Below are 8558 nucleotides of genomic sequence, written 5' to 3'. Positions count from 1 at the left end.
AACCGCGCTGGGGTTCTCTCGGCAGTAAGTTGTGCCCAAGAATCCACTTCCTCTCAATCCTTCCAAGCAGCCCAAGCAAATGGACTCAGGAGAGAACACAGCAACACTGACCCACAAGATCTGTCCTTGAAGCACCGGGGGCCCGAGTTGGGGACACGCGTGGACAGAGCGAGCCCAGCCGGGAGGCCGCGGGGCTCTCCCGCCGCCGCCGGGCTCCCCCGCCCCCAGGCGCAGAAAGCCCGTGGAGCCCGCACGCGGGAGCTGAGCGCGCGCCAGCAAAGCCACTGGGCATGCTCAGAAGCCGGGCAGGTTTGGGTCTGTGGCAGGCAGCTTGTGCATTACACCCGTGCTCGCCGTCCTGGGGGAAGGAGGAGGAGGAGGAGGAGGAGCGCGGGAGGAAGAGAAGGAGGAGCGGCGAGCAGTAGCCACGACCGCCACCACCAGGCAGAGAAAGAGTTCGTGAGGAGGGAGAGACCCTCCTTCCACTTGGAGCGCCTTGTGTCTGCTTTTGGAAAGACAGAATACAAGATAAAGGAGGAGACGGAAAGAAGGAGGGGGAAAAGTGAGGAGGGAGAGAGAGAGAGAGGGGAGAAAAAAAAAGACGCGAACAGAGAGGGCCGGAGCGTGCCGGGCGCCCGAGGCGCGGGGGCGGCGGTGCCGAGCCAAGAGCGCTGCCGCTTGGGCAGGTGCCGGGCCGCTGTCTGGAGGCGGCATGTGACGCGGCCGCAGCTGCCCGCGGGCGGAGCGCTCTCGGACCCGGGAGCGCACACCGCGGGGCAAGTCGGTGCCTCCGGATCCCCGCGCTGCTGGTGAGATCGCCGGCGGTAGCCTCGCTTCTGCAAAGACGCGCGATGAACCGAAGGGCGGCTCCGGGCATGGGCGTGCGGTCCTAGGACACTCGCTCCCGGAGCGCCGAGCAGGAGGCGACTAAAGGACAGGGGACCCGGCGACCCCCGTGAGTCGAGGAGGCGCGGGCGGCCGGCGTGGGACGGTCACCTGGAGCGCAGCGGCCAGGTAAAAGACGGTGCTCGCCACCGGGGCGCTGGGCGAAGCGGGTGGAGGTAGCGGCTGACCTGGTTTCTTGCCTGATCGCGTTGCCAAGGGAGGAAAAAGTTTTCGGCCCGGGTAGGAAATGTCTTTGCTTTGGGGAATGCAAACAGGGTATTGGGGACGCTGGAGAGAGCTGGTCTGTCGATTTGGGGAGTAGGTGAGTGGGTGATGGAAACTTGAACCTAGAGAGAGCGCGATATTGTGCGGAGTTGGAGCCTGGGAACCAGGGTGGGAATGCTGGGGTCACCGCAAGTGCCGGGAAAATGACGGGAGTAACAGGAGCGGTGGCCGGGAGAGAGCGGGGGCGCACCACTGGGCTCTCCTCGCCTTGCATCCTCTCTCCCCCGAATGCCGGATTTGAGGCACCAAGAGTCCGGACAAGAGGAGCTACTCGGCTTGGTGTGTGCTCGTGCGCGCGCGCCTGTGTGATGTGCGTGTGTGGCTTCCCTCAGATGATTTCCTACCGCTTTTAGGAAAGCTAAAGCAGACACCCGCCAACCTCGAAATAGGGCGGCTTGTTCGGATTGCATTTCAGGGGGCGAAGAGGCAAATTTGGCACTTAGTGTAACACCTGGGCGAAGGTGGGTAGCCCCGGTGCGCATCTTCACTGACCCAGAGAGAGTCTACACTCGCGGAGCCGTGGCCGTTAGACCGCACCGGATCTCTTCTCTGGAACCCTCCCCCAGAACAGCCTCCTTACAGCTGGGTTAATTTCTGCGTGTTTTTAAACCGTGGTGGTGTGGGGGGCGGGGTGGGGGCACAGTTGACTCGTGCAGCAAAATGCACTTGTCTTTTTCGCGCTGTGCGTGTTGGAATTGTGATCCTGTTCGGCGTGCGTGTGCATGTGTGCGACTCTCCTAGCACGCAGGTTGGAAGTGGGAGAGGAAGCAGGGGTTTGGGAATTGCACCCATATGGACAGATTACAAGAATGCAAACATTCATGTGTCTGCAAGTGTTATTTGAACCTGTCCGATGGCTGTAAGGATATGCTGTCCTCAGGCTGGCTGTGTTGCGGTGTTGAACGGGATGGCTCTTCTTAGGAGGTAAATGTATGTATACAAGCGTTTGTGTTGTTAAAGACACTGGTTATTTCGCTGTATGTTTTGCACAGACCTTTTCATGCCTCTCTTGGCCTCTGAGTCCCAACAAAACAGATAGCCTGATCCCCCATTTTGGGTCTTTCTGTGTTACTATTTGAAAAATAATTTTTCCCCCCCAAAAAAATGTATTTGTTGATTTTGCGGTCCCAAATAATTTTATATTGTGAGATCATTAAATTGCATGAAACATTCAGCACTATTTCCTGTGTTTAAAACAATGCCCCTGTATTTACTTAAGAAAGAGACCCTGCCTAAGAATATACACTTAAGAAAGGGGAGAGGTGAACCTAGGACAAATACCAGCATATAGACAAGATTGTGGTAGTCACGTATTAATTTAAAAAAAAAAAACTGAGGTCTTTCTGTTCCAAACGTGGTGGGATAGATATGGCGTTGGGTGCACCCTCTTGTTATGGGAGCTGGTATTGCGAACAGTATATAGAACATGCCTGCCTTTTCTGTGTGCATTCAACATGCCACAGAATTGTGGTTTAGATCATACGCTCCTATCCCTGAATAGCCTATTTGAGATTTTGTTTACATAGCTTGTCTCAATTAGCTTAATGTATAATTAGCTATTGTTGCATTAGAAAGCATGTTATTTTTAAATGGGTTTCCATATGGAAATATACCTTTAGCTTAAATTGCTGACTTAAAATTAATTACATTGCAGGTCTGATTTAGACTGTTTCTATAGGCTGGGGGGGGGGGGCTGCTAATAACATTGACTTCCAAAATGAAAATAGTACTACTGAAATGCCATTTTTTAAAAATAATAGCAAATATTTATGCAAATAGACTTAATATTTTAAAAAGGAAAGAGAAAAAGATTTTGAAAAGAATCTTTGACAATGTATATATCTACTGCATGGGAAATTATTGTAAGACGAAAGTGTAATTCGGGAAAAGGGAAAACGTGTGTGGAATTGGTCAACATATAGAGAAAGATTGATTGTGTTATAAGAGTAGTTTTGCATTAAACCTACATTTAAACTTATTTAGGAAACTTCCTATTAAAGTTTAGTGAAATGTATGAATTGTACATTTTTCTTTTTGGGAAAAAAGGGAAATATCACATCAAAAGTATTACCAATTTCTGAAGATTATTTAGGCATATTGGGTTTTTTTAGGATGCACCCGTTTTCTTCTCCTTATAAAGACAAATGATTTACTTCCTTGCAGAAAGAGTGTGTTGTTTAAGCTACAGTGTGTAAAAGCGTGAACTTCTTTTAATGGTGTTTTAGCTTTAATTGAGAGCAACCTGTTGAAAATGAGCCTGGCGGTGGGGGTGGGGGGGATATATGAAATTCACAATAATATAAAATTTCTTGCATCCCCACCAGTCCACTGAATAGAAGGAAATTTCCGTGATATAATTAAAAGCAACATTCCCTTGTGTATTTGCAAATTCTAAAGTAATAATTTTGTTCATATTTGTACCTAAAATTTCCTCTAGCATTTCCTGAGCCCACGTACTGTTCTTGCCTAATAGAGTTGTTAGCATTGGAAGAATTACTTGCCTACTCCTAAATGGCCTGGACATTGTCAGTGTAACTATTAAGGAACTGGGTCTTTGCAATGCAGGGAAGTTTATATTGAGAACAGCTGTGGTCTAGTGGCACTTCAGACATGAGATGAATGAATGGTGAATCATATGAAGACGGAGTCTCTGGTGGGTATGCTGAGAGATGCACCTGTCATTCACTTAGGGAACCTGCTTTTATGTCATAATATATTATGACCCATAGCATTATCCTCACATTGTGGTTCTGAAGCATCAGTGAGTAACTGGAAATGTTTTACTTTATGCAATATGTTTGTGAATTGAAAAATACATTTTTCATACAGGAGAATATCAAAAAGACCTATATGGCTCCAATAAAAAAAAATTAAGCAAATGCCTCCACCACGGTTATTTAAAAAAAAATCAGCATAATAAAATGTGCCTTATGCTTAATTTTTGATGGCAGTGCTTCCCTAGATGGCCATGAAATGGTCCACTGGATTTTTTTTTTTTAACCTATCAATCTCATTTAGTCCAGTGGAATCCCTGTCCTAGTTGCCAGTATGAACAGAACTGGGGGATAGAATTGTAGCCTCGGTGGAAAGTTTTGATTTTAGGGGAGAAAGGTGAACAGATCACCTAATGAATTTGACAAGAGGCAAAACCTGTCAAATTGGAAGTTAATTTCTCATGTCTGACAAGACTCCATCTTCAACATTAAGGAAGGGGTTCTTGTTCAGATCAAATTAAAGACTCTGAATCCTAAATCAGTAGTTATGGCCCTTGTCTCTCCACCAGCATGCCACAGAAGGGCTGTGCAGGTGCAAAAGGCATCCCCTTTTGGTTGTAATCCCACATCCCATGTGCTCCATTAGATTTCTCCGTTCCCTAAAAAGTGCATATCCTGGGCGACTTAGACCTGCATTAGCACTGTCATCAAATAAGGAAATGAAGACAGTTTTGTTGCAGTGAAGCTATTGGAAATATTGAATCACAATGGGCCGTACAGTGGAAATGGGGTGCCCTCCCCCAGCATTTCTTTCCCCATGTGCAAGTGGAGGGGATAGCAGTCTTCCTGTCTACGTTGCAGAATGCTTTTGGCCATCCATAGCCATGACTTTTGTGGAAGTGCTTTTCGAACAATCTCTAAAGCACTATTAAATGTGGCGCACGATTTGGACCCTTAATATTATTTGATGTGGAGCCCGGAGAGCCAGAGTACAGGTTCCCCTCCGGCTAAGTAGCTGGCTGCACTCACGTTCCCTTCTGTCCGGAAGTTTTGGCGGCTTGTAGACTCCCTGGCCTCTGGCAGGCTCTCCCCTTCCGGCTGGCACTTCTGCTCTCCCACCTGTTGAAACGTCCGGCTCATGCACTCCTGACGGCTAAGTCCTCTGGCTGGCGTGCACCTTCTTTGACTTCTCTCTGCCGAGGCTGTAGCTCCCCACATTGACAGAGCCCCGGGATCCACCGGTGGTGATGGCAGGCCAACAGAAGGAATATTTGAGCTCCTGCCATCTTCTTCTCACCAACTGTGCCAGTTCATCCTGAAGCCAGCTAGAATGTGAACACTTTGAGGAGAAACAACGATGGGGGGGAAGTGGGGGGATACGATTAGACAAACAGTAGCTGGCTGATGCATGTGGGCTTTGAGCTCTTGCCTTCCCCGGCCCTGCATTGTGTGACACTGGGAGACTGGGCTTCTGGACTCTTCAACCAGTGCACTGCAGAGAAGGGAGTGTGAGGCTCACTGGTCCTAACCCTAGTGAGCTCTAGTGTTTCCCATGCCAAGCTAGCCTCAGTTTCTCTTACTCTTGTCATATTTTCCAAGGCTAGGCTTTTCCCATGTTTGCAGTTTCGGTCCTACAGGCTTGCCTGGAAGGGCTTTAGCTGTGACCTTGGCAGTTAGCCTCACCCTTGCCAAGAACTTTTCTCCAGGAGCAAGACTGCATTCTTTCTCTTCTTAGTCTCTGATGCAACCCTAAAGTGGACAAACCCCTAGGCCTAAGGCACAGTCACCCTCCTGACAGTGTATCCTTTCTGCCTGAAGAGTCGTGCTGCCAAGTTCCAACCTGACAAATAAATTCTCCTTGTGTGTCATTGTTGGCAGGATCAAATCTCAGTTCTCCACACTCCTCCTGGCCACTGTAATTTGAGTTGCTGACTATCCACTACAGAATTAATTCTTCATTAGGTCATTTGTTCTGGCCTAGCCCTAGCTTATTTCCTGTCCCCAGTGTTCCCTTGAAATCTGGCACACCAGCTGAGCCCTGACATATTCTACCTTCAGTCACCTCTACTGCAGGAAGTAGAGCTAGTATAGACATCCTGGGTCAGGCAGGATATCCTCCCACTACTGCTGTGCAGATAAAATTCAGGTAAGATCAAGCCAAAGTAAAATGCCGCCAGCAGGCTGTAAAGGACCATGCGTTTATGGTTGTGAGGTGTTCTTCTGCTAAGGCCTTTTAATTTATCACAGGTAGCTATGGCCATGGAATTAGATTCACACCGAAATATCCTGCCAGTAAGCTTTAGGGAAAGGGACCTATGGACAGCCTTTGTCCATTTTTTTTTCAACTTCTCACTTTAGAGTAGTGATATTTGCTCTGGACTTGCCCACGGAACCAAGTCTGGAGAGAGACCCCGTTACTACTCAACTAAGAACCACTTCTTGCCGATGGCCATTTGGAGTTTCATCTTGCCGGCTCTTAACCTCCCGTGGGGCCCACTCCAGTTGTATTTTGCAGAATCCAAGAAGCCACATAAATTTCAAATATTACTGGGTTCTATGTGTCTGTGTATCTATCTATTTATATACGTGTGTATTCATTGAGAAGTGTTGAACACAGTGATTTTTTTTTGTTATTTTCAATTTTTTCAGTTCAACATAGTCTAAAAGCACAACTTCTCTCATGTGCAAATCCCTCAAATTATCTGCATTGAAAAGAAGTTCTCATACATGAAATGGATGCAGAGATCCTCCTGTCTAGTTTGCCGGTGACTCCTCACGTGATAATGACATGTGCCATGTGCATTACCTTGTCAGAAGGGAGACATTTGGGAAAACTGGAATTGCCACAGTGTCCCTTCATATGAAGTCCTCCTTTCTTCCCTCCTCACCCCCAAATCCTCAGCCAACCTCTCTCAACTTTCCTTGAATGCAGCTATCATTCTGTTTTCCTTGTGATAAATTATTTTAAACCCTTTAGTTCATGTAATAGTAAGAAAACTTGTCTAAGCAACTATAAGCCTCATGTCCTTCCTCCAAATTCTGGTTGTACCCTCTATCTTGAACAGTAAATGTGGCATTCGAGGATAACCCAGGTAGTATTTATGAAGTTAACTTCATGAGACTATGAATAAATTTTAATTTACTTGCTTGAGTAGAATGAGTCTATCCATCTGCCTTTCTCCTTCCCTGTTGCTTTGTCTGTCTGTCTGTCTATCTATCTATCTATCTATCTATCTATCTATCTATCTATCTATCATCAGTCATCTGTCTATTATCTCTCTGTGTGTCTGTGTATCCATCTCTGTGTTCCGCTTACACATGTGGGTGTACATCTCTGTGGTAATTCTCCCTGACAGTGTTCAGTGTTATCTAATGTGCCGGGTACCACAGACATCCTTCTTTGGATTCACAAGAGGGTGAGTCCAGGGCTGTGCCTTCCAAGAGTTTATGATCTGCATGTGTTGAGAGCAGCTCCAGAAATCTAAGAGCTGGAAGGTGATGTCAGGTGTTGTATTGATTTACTGTGGCTTAAAACAAAATAAATGTTTCCTCTCATAATTCTGGAGAGCAGAAGTCTGAAATCAAAGTGTGGGCAGGTGCACAGTCCTTCCAAAGCCTCCAGGGGAGAATCCTTCCTTGTCACCCACAGCCTCTGATGGCTGTCTACATTCCTTGACTTGTGACTGCCTCTAGTCTCTGCCTCTGTGGTCACATCGCCACCTCTTTTTCTGTGTGCCTCCTCCTCTGTGTTCCTGTGTATCCCACATCTGGATACATGTGATTGCATTTAGGACCCACCCAGAAAATCCAGGATAAGCTCCTCCTTCTGAAAGCCTTAATGTTATCATACCTTTTACCACATAAAGTAGTATTTACAGGTTTCGGAAATTAGGATGTGGACGTATATTTTGAGAGGACACCATTCAACCAGCTACAGATGTCAGTGATGAACCACACTCTACTTTGTGATTCCCTGTTGAATTGTGCGATCTGTGAGCTCTGAGAAATGAATGTATACAAGGTGGCCTTTTCCATTTTCAGAGAGCCCTGAGGAGATTCTCCTTACGTTGAGCCAAAAATCTAATTCGTACTGTTTGCCCTCCTAATAATTCTGAGAATTATGATGAGAATACTTCTCATCTTTTTTCCATAAGCAAATCTTTAAAGTTCAACAGTTTAAAGTTCATTCAACCTGGTCTCTTATGCCCCTTTAGAATTTTCATTTTCGTTCTTAATCTTTTCATTCGTGCTCAGTGCCACCTCCCTCCACCCCCAATTTCACTACCCTCCGACCCTAACCTTTTGCTCTCTAGCTTCCCTCCTCACCAGGAGTAAAACCACTACCAAAAGTCACCCCTGACCTCTTAGTCATAAAACAAGTAGCCCTTCCCCAGGTGTCCCCTTTAGTCTCTTAGCAACACCTGTACCTCTCTTTATTTTCAAAGCATCGTATTTCCCTGGCTCTCTCTCTCTTGTGGTTCCTCCGCCTTCTCCCAGCTTCCCTACCCCATCTCCTGAGCGGAGTGAGACTCTCCAAGAATTTCTCTTCTGTTGACCCCCATGCCTTCCTCGCCCCCTCCTCCCTTGGTAACTGCACTTGTTTTCATGGCTTCCAATGCCTCCAGTGTAGAGCACACCCATTCATGGCCTCCACGCCCAGCTTGGCTTCTGGAA

General features: G+C 47.0%; 1 protein-coding gene across 1 annotated transcript in view; it reads left to right on the top strand.

Moving 5' to 3' along the window:
- Positions 1 to 382: 382 nt before the first annotated feature.
- CHRM3 (cholinergic receptor muscarinic 3) overlaps positions 383 to 8558 on the top strand; it is a 519800-nt gene continuing 511624 nt past the window's right edge. The window contains exon 1 of the mRNA XM_043596199.1: positions 383 to 1014. The gene's annotated coding sequence lies outside the window, so the exon portion shown is untranslated. The remainder of the gene's footprint in view (positions 1015 to 8558) is intronic.

The sequence above is a fragment of the Prionailurus bengalensis genome, chromosome D2 (genome assembly GCF_016509475.1).
Source record: "Prionailurus bengalensis isolate Pbe53 chromosome D2, Fcat_Pben_1.1_paternal_pri, whole genome shotgun sequence".
In the NCBI taxonomy this organism is placed as follows: domain Eukaryota; kingdom Metazoa; phylum Chordata; class Mammalia; order Carnivora; family Felidae; genus Prionailurus; species Prionailurus bengalensis.
The sequence above is the reverse complement of the archived record's forward strand: the minus strand, read 5'-3'. Positions and strand labels throughout refer to the sequence as shown.